General features: G+C 40.9%; 1 protein-coding gene and 1 pseudogene across 2 annotated transcripts in view; both read right to left on the bottom strand.

Annotated features, from left to right (window-relative positions):
* Positions 1-10,256, bottom strand: part of LOC107680186 (gastrula zinc finger protein XlCGF57.1-like) — a 398,670-nt gene that overhangs the window by 188,931 nt on the left and 199,483 nt on the right. The gene's annotated exons all lie outside the window — the stretch shown is intronic.
* The window catches only part of LOC107680184 (tripartite motif-containing protein 16-like), a 35,388-nt pseudogene continuing 27,341 nt past the window's right edge, over positions 2,210-10,256 (bottom strand).

The raw sequence follows: 10,256 nt of genomic DNA, 5'->3' as shown, positions 1-10,256 counted from the left end.
CACATACACACGACCGGAAGGAGCGGAAGCGGTCGACTGTGGCATAATAAAAGCTCCGCTGCTTTACCCCACATACGCACGACCGGAAGGAGCGGAAGCGGTCGACTGTGGCATAATAAAAGCTCCGCTGCTTTACCCCACATACGCACGACCGGAAGGAGCGGAAGCGGTCGACTGTGGCATAATAAAAGCTCCGCTGCTTTACCCCACATACGCACGACCGGAAGGAGCGGAAGCGGTCGACTGTGGCATAATAAAAGCTCCGCTGCTTTACCCCACATACGCACGACCGGAAGGAGCGGAAGCGGTCGACTGTGGCATAATAAAAGCTCCGCTGCTTTCGAGCCGTGTATCACGCTCGTTCAGCGTCTCGTTTCACTTTGACAGCTTTCAGCCTCACCCTGCTTCATTCTACTACGTTAATAAATCATTAGCTCATCCATGAACATGATTTCTGCCCGAGTCCCGTCGGATTGCATCGGCTGTGGGGATGAAGACCACAACTCCCATGATTCCACACTCAGTCACGCCGTCATCAAACTACGCCTTTGTTTCTATTTGTTTGTTTTGAATACGCGCCCTCCAGCGGCGAAAAATTACATATTGTGCCTTTAAGTAAAAAGATGGGTTTTTATGTGTAGTTAATAGATTACACTATTAGGCTACTTTGCCCATCACCCATTATAGAAAAACTAACAATCTATAAAGGTGCAAAATGCATTTACTTACACATATTTGAGATTGGAGATATTTCATGATAATAGAATCAGAAATCAGAAAGAGCTTTATTGCCAAGTGTGTTTACACACACAAGGAATTTGTTTTGGTGTCAGGAACATCCAGTACAGAAAGTACAGACATAATGCAGACATAAAGTAGATGCATAGACAAATAGATGCATGTTAGCAGTATGTTAGGAGGATCAGTACAATACAAGTACACATTTATTTACGGAGCATTTACTGCTTCTTAGAGGTTACTCTTTGTATTTTTCATATATAATTTTCTGTGTATGTAGCTGTTGTCTCATCTCAGCTTCTATAATCTTCTAAAATGGTTTCCTCCGTAGGATCTGCTTTAGGGATTTTCAATTCATAGACATCCCCTCTCCAGTTTAACCCGTCTGGATTCTAGGGGGACATTTTCCTCTCTCAGCTTTACAGCATCTATGACAGAGGTCATATTTCGGTGGGATTCACTTATCTTTCAGGAAGGTCACATGGGCCATTTGTCACTGAACGAGCTGCTATATGCAGAAGAACCTAATGAGTGTCCTCTATTAAATCATTATACTTCATAATTTACTGTCTTTGCTCTGCTTAGTCTGATAATAATTTGTGTTCATTACAGCACTTAAAACAGCAGTGAGAAGTTCTTATTTGACTGAGTTCAAATGGCAGAAAGAGGACTGTATTCTCTACGATCATGAACTTTAAAGCAGACAGTCGGTATTGGCCTCAGCTGCTTTGCTAGTGTCTTGGTCCAGTGAAGGAGATGGTAATAACTTAGTAAAGTATGCTGGGTCAATAGAAAAGATCACCTGATTCTTAAAGATATTATGATTTTTATTGGGTTTCTGGTCAAGTGACAAAACAGGATTCCTAAGGGACATTTCTTTTATGCCATCACAAAACTGAATCACAGGTGGAATTAGATTTTGTGAATTATGTTAAAGTTAATCTACGAACAACATAAAAACCTACTGAAACACAAGACAAAGTTTTGACAATGTGACACCACAATAAAAACTAAATCACTAATTCCATCAACACAACACAGAGGCATAGGTAGGGCTTTTCTCAAGTAGATACTTCAGTGACAGAAGTTCATCTGTAGTATTAATGTAATGAACAGAAAAGACAACACTCTGTAACATCTCACTGCCAAAAAAATGTGTATTTTACCCCCCAAACGCGATTTTTACTGGGAGACCCCCTCGAAAGCACTTGGGCTATTTTCAGGCTAGTTTTGAGTAGTAATTGGGCGGGTTTTGTAGCGAAAACCTGGCAACCCTGCACCAGACAGAGCTGTCGGCAATTCTTCCTATTGTAAAGTCCTGCAGTGTGAAACCTCCTGTCGTCGTTCCATCGTGCAGTGTGAACACAGCAGCAACTGAATGCTACCCCAGATAATCACGCAGTGTGAAAACAACGGCGATCCGACGAGTTTGAAAATCGTGCAGTGTGAACTCGGCATTACTGATTTATCATGCAGCTCAAAGCATTATGGGTAGAATCTCTCGTCAGTCTCTTCTGATTCATCAACACAGTTTTACTGATGACCCAGAACCAACCCTAAACCCAGGATAGAGTGGCTGAGTGAATGTGGTCTGGACGGTGTGGACGAGGCTCATTGTGTCAGAGACGCTGTAGAAGGACAGAGTTCCTGCACTGGGATCCACATACACTCCTATTCTATGGCTGGACACTTTAGGGAGTTCAGTCTCAATGGTATTGTGAATGAATGAATATCTGGAGGGAGTGCAGATCAAACTCCAGGACTTACCATTACGTCCAAACACACACTCCTTGCCCAATCCCTTCCTGTTGATGCTCTTATATGACACTGATATAAACACATCACCACTCCACTCAATCTCCCAGTAACAGCGTCCACACACTCTCTCTCTACAAAACACCTGAAACCACTGATCAAATCTGTCAGGATGATCAGGATACAGCTGCGCATTGTCAGTGTTAGCAATCACTCTGTTCCTCTCAGACAGACGGAGATGTTTATTTATTGTGTTCAGATCCAGAGTGAGCTGATGGGAATCTGATAGAGATAAAACAAATCAGAATAAGGAATTATGAATCTTTTTAATCTTTACATGTAGCTCAACTCTTCACGTTCAGTATATCATCAGTGTCTCAGTACAGCTGACCAGATATATTAGAGCAAATCATCATTAAAGGGTTAGGTTAGTTCACTCAAAAATGAAAATTAGCCCATGAATTACTCACCCTCAAGGCATCCTAGGTGTATATGACTTTCTTCTTTCAGACGAATCCAATTGGAGTTATATTAAAAATTGTCTTTGATCTTCCAAGCTGTTTAATGCCACTCAGTGGGTGTTGCAGTGCATTAGTCCAAAAGAAGTGAAATAAAGCGCATCCATTCATAAAAAAAAGTGTCTCACACGGCTCCGGGGGGTGAACAAAGGCCTTCTGTAGCGAATCGATGCGTTTTTGTAAGAAAAATATCCATATTCAAAACGTAATAATCACTTTAATGTAGCTTGCGCCAACAGTACACGGAAGCAGCTCCGGGAGGATGACGTAAGATGTCGGCGTTGCGCATGCGCCGGTGAGTCTCGTGAAAACCAACGTTTGTTAACAGGAGCAAATGAAGCAAAGTTTCCATACTTTAGCAAAGGAAAACCAGTCTCCTCTTGGCTTATATCAAAATCCTCCGACATTCTTCTTTACAAATCCTCGATTTGTACTTCTAATTAGTGACCGTTGTTTTGTTTTGATCTCTTCAAGGAGGCCTTTGTTCACCCACTGGAGCCGTGTGAGACACTTTTTATTATGGATGGATGCACTTTATTTCACTTCTTTTGGACTGATGCATGCAACACCCGCTGAGTGGCATTAAACAGCTTGGAAGATCAAAGACAATTTTTAATATAACTCCGACTGGATTCGTCTGAAAGAAGAACGTCATATACACCTAGGATGCCTTGAGGGTGAGTAATTAATGGGCTAATTTTCATTTTTGGGTGAACTAACCCTTTAACATCATCAATTATGAAAATCTTCTTTCACTTTTACAGGAAGAACATGAACACACTCAGTGAGTTTTTCTGCTTGTTTTCTTAGTGACTTACATTGTAGGAAGTCGTTCCTGGTCTTCGGAACAATGTTGGTTAATGTGACTGTGGAAATCAACAGACATGAACAGTGTGATTTTCATGTCAAAAGAAAATGATCCTGCATCCATTGCTAAGACATTTCTTATATGATGTTCTACATGATATGAGAGCAGATGAATCTCCAGGACTTTACCTCTGTCAGAGATCTTTTTGACCTCCTCTTTGCAGAAATCCTCCAGTTTGTCTCTCAGCTGACAGACAGATTCTCTCAGGCCATCAAAAGAGAAGAGAGAACTGGAAGGATTGTCATTTCCATTTCCACTGTCTTTAGATTCAGGAGGTGCCGAGAGAGACTGGAAACTCTACAGAAAACAGAAATAAAATGCTCCGGTAATTAATGTAACCTTGGTTCCCTGCGACAACCGGAACAAAAATTGGCTAAACTTAACACTATTGGGAAACTCAGTTTCTCTGAAATACTGAAGCCTGATTTGATAAATGTGGGGACATCTGCATATATACGTAAGTGACAGCATGGACTATGCAGTGCTCATTCCTGTTATCTCAGGGTACCGAGGTTATGTTAGTAATTCCCTTTTGATACGGTTCATTCACATTGCGTTATCTTAGTTGCTATGGGGAACAAAATCCAATAGCGCCGTGCTACAACTGCAGAACAAAAAGTCATCCTGCGAGCCAAGCCTTAGGGTGTTCAAGGTGAGGGCCCTACTGGTTGTGTGGGCTAATATAAGGGCAAAACTAACCTGGAATCAGTCAGACCTAGGCCATGAGACCAGAGTCCTCAGGGCAAAAATGACCCTAACAGGCCTGACCACCAGCAGGGGCAGAGATAGTTTAAGCAGACAGAATCTGTTCCGGAAGGGCAGGGACATTCAGGTTATAAAACCTAGAAAAGGTAGACGGCGAAGACCAGCCAGCTGCTGCACAGATATCACTAATGGAAACTCCACTGAACTAGGCCCTGGGGGAGGCCATACCCCTGGTGCAATAGGCTCTTATTCCAATGGGGCACTGTAAGCCCACTGAGGCATAAGCCAGCACTATGGCATCTACTAGCCAGTGGGATAATCTTTGCATCTTAATGCCGGTTAAGATGCAAAGATTATCCTACTGGATAGTAGATAATTAACCTGCAGCCCTTTAGAGCAGCCCCTGAAGCACACAAAGCACTCCACAGAGTAAGTGCACATGCTGCTCATCCTCCGAAGCAGGAAGAGCTGAGAGGGTAATAACCTGTGAACGGAGTGGAAAGCATTTTAGGCATGTAGCCATTCCTTGGCTAAGGGCCACTCTGCATTCCTTAGGCCCACACCCAAGGCAGAAATCACTCACCGAAAATGCTTACAAATCGTCCTCTCACTTGACCGACATTAAAGCCAGCAGGAGGGCAGTCTTAAGTGAAAGGGGTCCCAATTCTCTTACTGTAGTGGCTCAAATGGAGGGCCTCAATGGGCCCTGAGGACTGTGGATAGATTCCAGGTGGGAATGGTATGAGGGCAAGACAGATTCAGTCTCCTGGCCCCCTACAAGAACTTCATGCCTAACTCATTCTTTCCTACTGACTGGATGGCCACGAAAGCATGTTTGCTATGATGGCCACCATGTATACTTTGAGCATGGAAGGAGTTATCCAGCGGCTCCTGTATAAAGGACACTATGTCACAAGTCAAAGGGAATATGGACCACTTGAGGGCATAAAGGCGTCTAGTAGATGGTGATTTGGCCTCTCAAATAATGTTGATGATCCTTACGGGAGGCTGCCATTGTGGGCCCATAAATGTACTCTGCAAAAAAGGCTTATTTTACTTAGCATTTTCGTCGTTTTTAGATATTTTTACTTGTATTAAGCAAAATGCACTTAATTTAGTTGGTTTTTTCCCTCCAGGAAACGAGACTAAATATCTCACGTCATTTTGCTTATCTAGTAAATGCATCTTGATTTGAGAATTTTTTGATATTTTGACTAGAAACAAGACTAAGATAAGCATTTTTTTGCAGTGTAGGCTTCCACGGAGCATGACCAATCCTCAGCATCAAAAGCTGCCAATGACATCCTCAGCAGCATCCTCCTCGGATACAGCAAAAGAGACCAAACCAATCTCTTCTGACAAGGGGTGTAGATCCTCATCGGGTAATAGCACTGGGGAATCCTCCTGGGAGGAACAAAACAAGTGAGTGTGAGGGGTGGGGCCGCTTCCGTGAAAGAAACCAATCCACAAGCGTAGCGAGGTGAGACTCATGCTCTCGCAGTGAGAGCGGTCCGTCTTGTACTGCTTCAGCATGGGTGCAGCCCAGGCAAGTGACACACTCACTGTGCTCGTCCAGGGCATGCAGGGGAGCCCTGCATGTGCCACACTTGTGGCGTGACATTTTGTAACAAACAGCACTAAAAATTTGTTCTAATAGAGTGGAAACTGCAAGATGCGCTGCTTGAGTGAAGCATCTCTCCGCTACCGGGGCTTTTCTGTGGCAAGTAGTAGCCTTCTTCATTTTCTTTCTTTGGAAGCCAGCGAGGAGATGATCTTCGTGCTGAAGGAAAAAGATTCTGATGAATGGCATTCAACGCAGACTTGTATAGGCAGGCAGCCTCGCCTGTTTTGGCAAGCTGAAATGCCATTTGGTTGTGCAGCTACACGAACGTTATCAAATCAGGCTTCAGTATTTCGGAGAACCTGAGTTTCCCCGTAGCATTAAGTTCATGCAATGTGAGTAAACCATATCGAAAGGGAACTCATCAGCCCCATACTTCACCCAATAACCTGTACTAATATCACATTTGTGCAGTTCTTGTTAGTTGGGGACACTTCATTTCCAGCGATACCGTTGACTTGATTGCAAAGATACTATTTAAACTGAGCTGGATGTTGACATCACTGAATTCAATGATGAACTGTCTTTAACTGAAAAATTTGTGTTTACTATTGTCATTTTGCATTATTGACACTATTTTCCTAATTAATGCTGTTCAGTTGCTTTGACACAATCTGTATTGTTAAAAGCGCTATATAAATAAAGGTGACTTGACTTGACTTGACTTGTTGACTTATCTTTAGTAGCTCACCTCAATCCAGCGCTTTCACAGCATCAGCTACAATTTTCTCATATTCGTTTTATCACATGAAAGCAAAAATTTTCTGCTATGCTATATGAGAACTTTGTAGTAAATAGTTTGGATGACTTAACCTAAATGTTCATTTCACAAGTCAACAGATCAGTGGTAGGTTTGAGTAGATTTGCTAAGGAAAAGCTGTTCAAAGCCATTTATGATTTTGAGAGGTTGGTGACAGTTTCAAGGTAAGGTTTTGTTTGGTTTGAACAAGCTGAAGCATTGCTAATATACAGCATCACTTCCTGTTTTGGGACTTCACACTCAAATTCCTCAATGTTTTACAGGCAAATGGTCATGAAAATAAAAATCAATTTGAACAGATTTTAAGATTTAACTTGATTTTGGTGAACATTATTAAAAATTTGTTTAAATAAAAGATCAAATAAAATAAAAGGCATTAAAAAGATGACAGAAAGAAGAATCGGAATTGATAAAAATCAAACGATACCAAACAATAGTCACACCAGAATCTGGCTCAAGTCCACTATGATCCTGTTCTTCTAGATCTGTGTTACCTGCAGGAACTGGATGTGATCCTGTGTGTGTGAAAGCTGCTCCAGCTCAGCATCTCTCCTCCTCAGATCATTGATCTCCTGCTCCAGTCGCTCTAGTCGTCCTTCATCTCGACTCACTGTGCGCTTTTCCTGATCTCTGATCAGCTGTATGAGCTCATAGCGGCTTCTCTCAATGGAGCGGATGAGCTCAGTAAAGATCTTCTCACTCTCCTCCACTTCTGTCTGTGCAGAGCGCTGTTAGACACACATCACAATCACACAGTGAGCTTCAGTGAGTCTGAAAGATGAGAGTCCAAACTGAGACTGAGTCAAACTTCTCTTCCTCTCCAGACTCACCTTGTGAGACTCCACAGCCTCTCTCAGCTGCTCAAGATCTTTCTCTCTCTGCTGGATTCTCTGCTGGAACAGCTTCTGTGTCTCCTTAAGCCGTTTCTGAAGTACAAATGAATAACAGTAAATGTTGCATTTTCATATGAATCCAATAAAAGTGGGGTAGGGCGGTTTAGGAATATAGAGGGACTTATCAGTTACCACCATCATACATGAATTAACATGAAGCATAAGGCCTGTTTCATTTCACAGGTATAAGTATCATAAAAGTGAAACTATCACAGACAGAGCTTTCACACTCAATGTTTCTGCTGTGTAATGGAGCTGCAGTTCGATACAAAAAAATAAACTGATGTTATAATCATCTAGATTCAGCCAGATTTACTGAATAGAAAATGTTTCTGTCATTGCATAATTAATTTGCTTCATGCCTTGATTTTTTTAAACAATGGCTGAATACTCCATTAAATTCTGCTTTAACAAAACATACTTTACCAATGATTGTTACCTATAAAAAAAAGATGAATGCTTTTCCACCATTTTCTGTAAAGTTCAATGCACTATGTGAAGCACAAATAAACAAGTGTCAGCATTATTTAATCAGAGTCTAGTTTTAAGCTCATACCTGTATTTCTGTTCTCTGTGCTGCAGCTGATACAGTGTTGTGGTTTTTATGTTCATATTTCATACACAGCACACAAATGCAACGTTGGTCAGTGATACAGTACATTTCCAGATGTTTATCATGTTCACAGCAGATCATCTCCTGCAGTCGTCCAGTGGCTTCAGTCAAGTCTCTTTCCTGAGCGAAACTCTTCATGACGCTCAAAGTGAGTTTGACAGTAAGACTCCAGACACACCAGACAGGACTTGACAAATTTGTGTTTTCTTCCAGTACAGATGTCACACTCCACGTCTCCAGGTCCATTAGGAACAGCAGCTTTTAGTTTGGTGTTCTTCAGTTTCTCCACCACTTCAGCCAGCATGGTGTTTCTAGCTAAAGCAGGTCTTGGACTGAAGGTCTGTCTGCACTGAGGGCAGCTGTAGACTCTCTTCTGATCCTCCTGATCCCAGCAGCCTGTAATACAGCTCTTACAGTAACTGTGTCCACAGTGGATCGTCACTGGATCCTTCAGGAGATCCAGACACACTGGACACACAAACTCATTCCTGTCCACTGAAATTCTGGATTCTGCCTTTTTACTGTATCAAAAGAGAGAGATATACATGCATATGAGTTCAAATACACTTAAAAGGATAGTTCACTCTAAATGAAAATGGTCATTTACTCACTCTTACCCTTATGTAATTTCAAACTCTTAAGACTTGCATTCATCTTTGAAACACGAATAGAGATCTGAAAAGCCTTTGGAACCTTTCAACCCTTAATATAGTATAGAAAAAAAATAGATCTTCACATGTACACTTTCATGGACACAAATCGACTCCATATATACTCATAGAACTGTATAAACTTATTGAGTGCTGTTTGTAACAACAATGTGTGCACACCTACCTAATTAATCTATACATGAATGCATGGGTGAAAGCCTACCCATGTTTGGACTGTAATCTGGAATTATCAGTGGTGGACGAAGTACACAAATCAAGTACTCGAGTAAAAGTACAGATACGTATAATAAAATATTACTCCAGTAAAAGTAAAAGTACTCCTTTTTCAATTTTACTCAAATTAAAGTACAAAAGTACTCGATTTTTTATGTACTTAAGTAAAAAAGTACTGATAGATTTTATATAGACTACTTAATTTAATTTGATATTAGCACATATTTTTTATAATCCTATTGCTCAAAATACCTGGGATTTTCCCAAAATAACCACTATATGGAGTCAAGATATATTTTTGTTGTTGATATGGACTACGTTGACGAGAGTGATGTAGTAATGTTCACTGCGATGTACCTGAGAGAAAACAGATCTGACCATCTGATTTTCACCAGTAAGAAAAAGGTGTTTTAAAGCTTGTTGTTTTGCAGAACATCACAGTTATATATGACATGAGAATAAGGCCTGAAGTTAGGAAGAACATTTTAAGGAAAATATAATTATATTTTTTTCTTCTCCAACCTTGTCTGTGGTGTAAAAACACCACAGAGATGTAGCCATGCAAAGTTAAAAAAGTTTAAACTTTTAGAAAACACGTCACGAATTTGTGGAGGTTTATTCCGTTTCACTGCGTCTCATACGTTTTTAAAGGCAATCTGTGTGATGATTGATTCGGCTCTCTGTATTAAGCAATGCATAAATACATGATGCTGTTTTGTTCATGAGTTAATCTAGACGTAATGCACGTTTTTCTTTTTATAGACAGTTATTTCCTTTGCGTTGGCAATTTAATGCGCTGCATTATTTTAAGCCCTCCTGTGGCTTTGGGAGACAAGACAAAAGTTTAACCTATTTAATCTGCATATAAAACATTAGAAATTAGATATTTGTTTAATTTTAA

The sequence above is a fragment of the Sinocyclocheilus anshuiensis genome, unplaced genomic scaffold (assembly GCF_001515605.1).
Source record: "Sinocyclocheilus anshuiensis isolate Anshui unplaced genomic scaffold, SAMN03320099.WGS_v1.1 scaffold492, whole genome shotgun sequence".
In the NCBI taxonomy this organism is placed as follows: domain Eukaryota; kingdom Metazoa; phylum Chordata; class Actinopteri; order Cypriniformes; family Cyprinidae; genus Sinocyclocheilus; species Sinocyclocheilus anshuiensis.
This window is presented reverse-complemented; position numbering and strand designations above follow the sequence as displayed.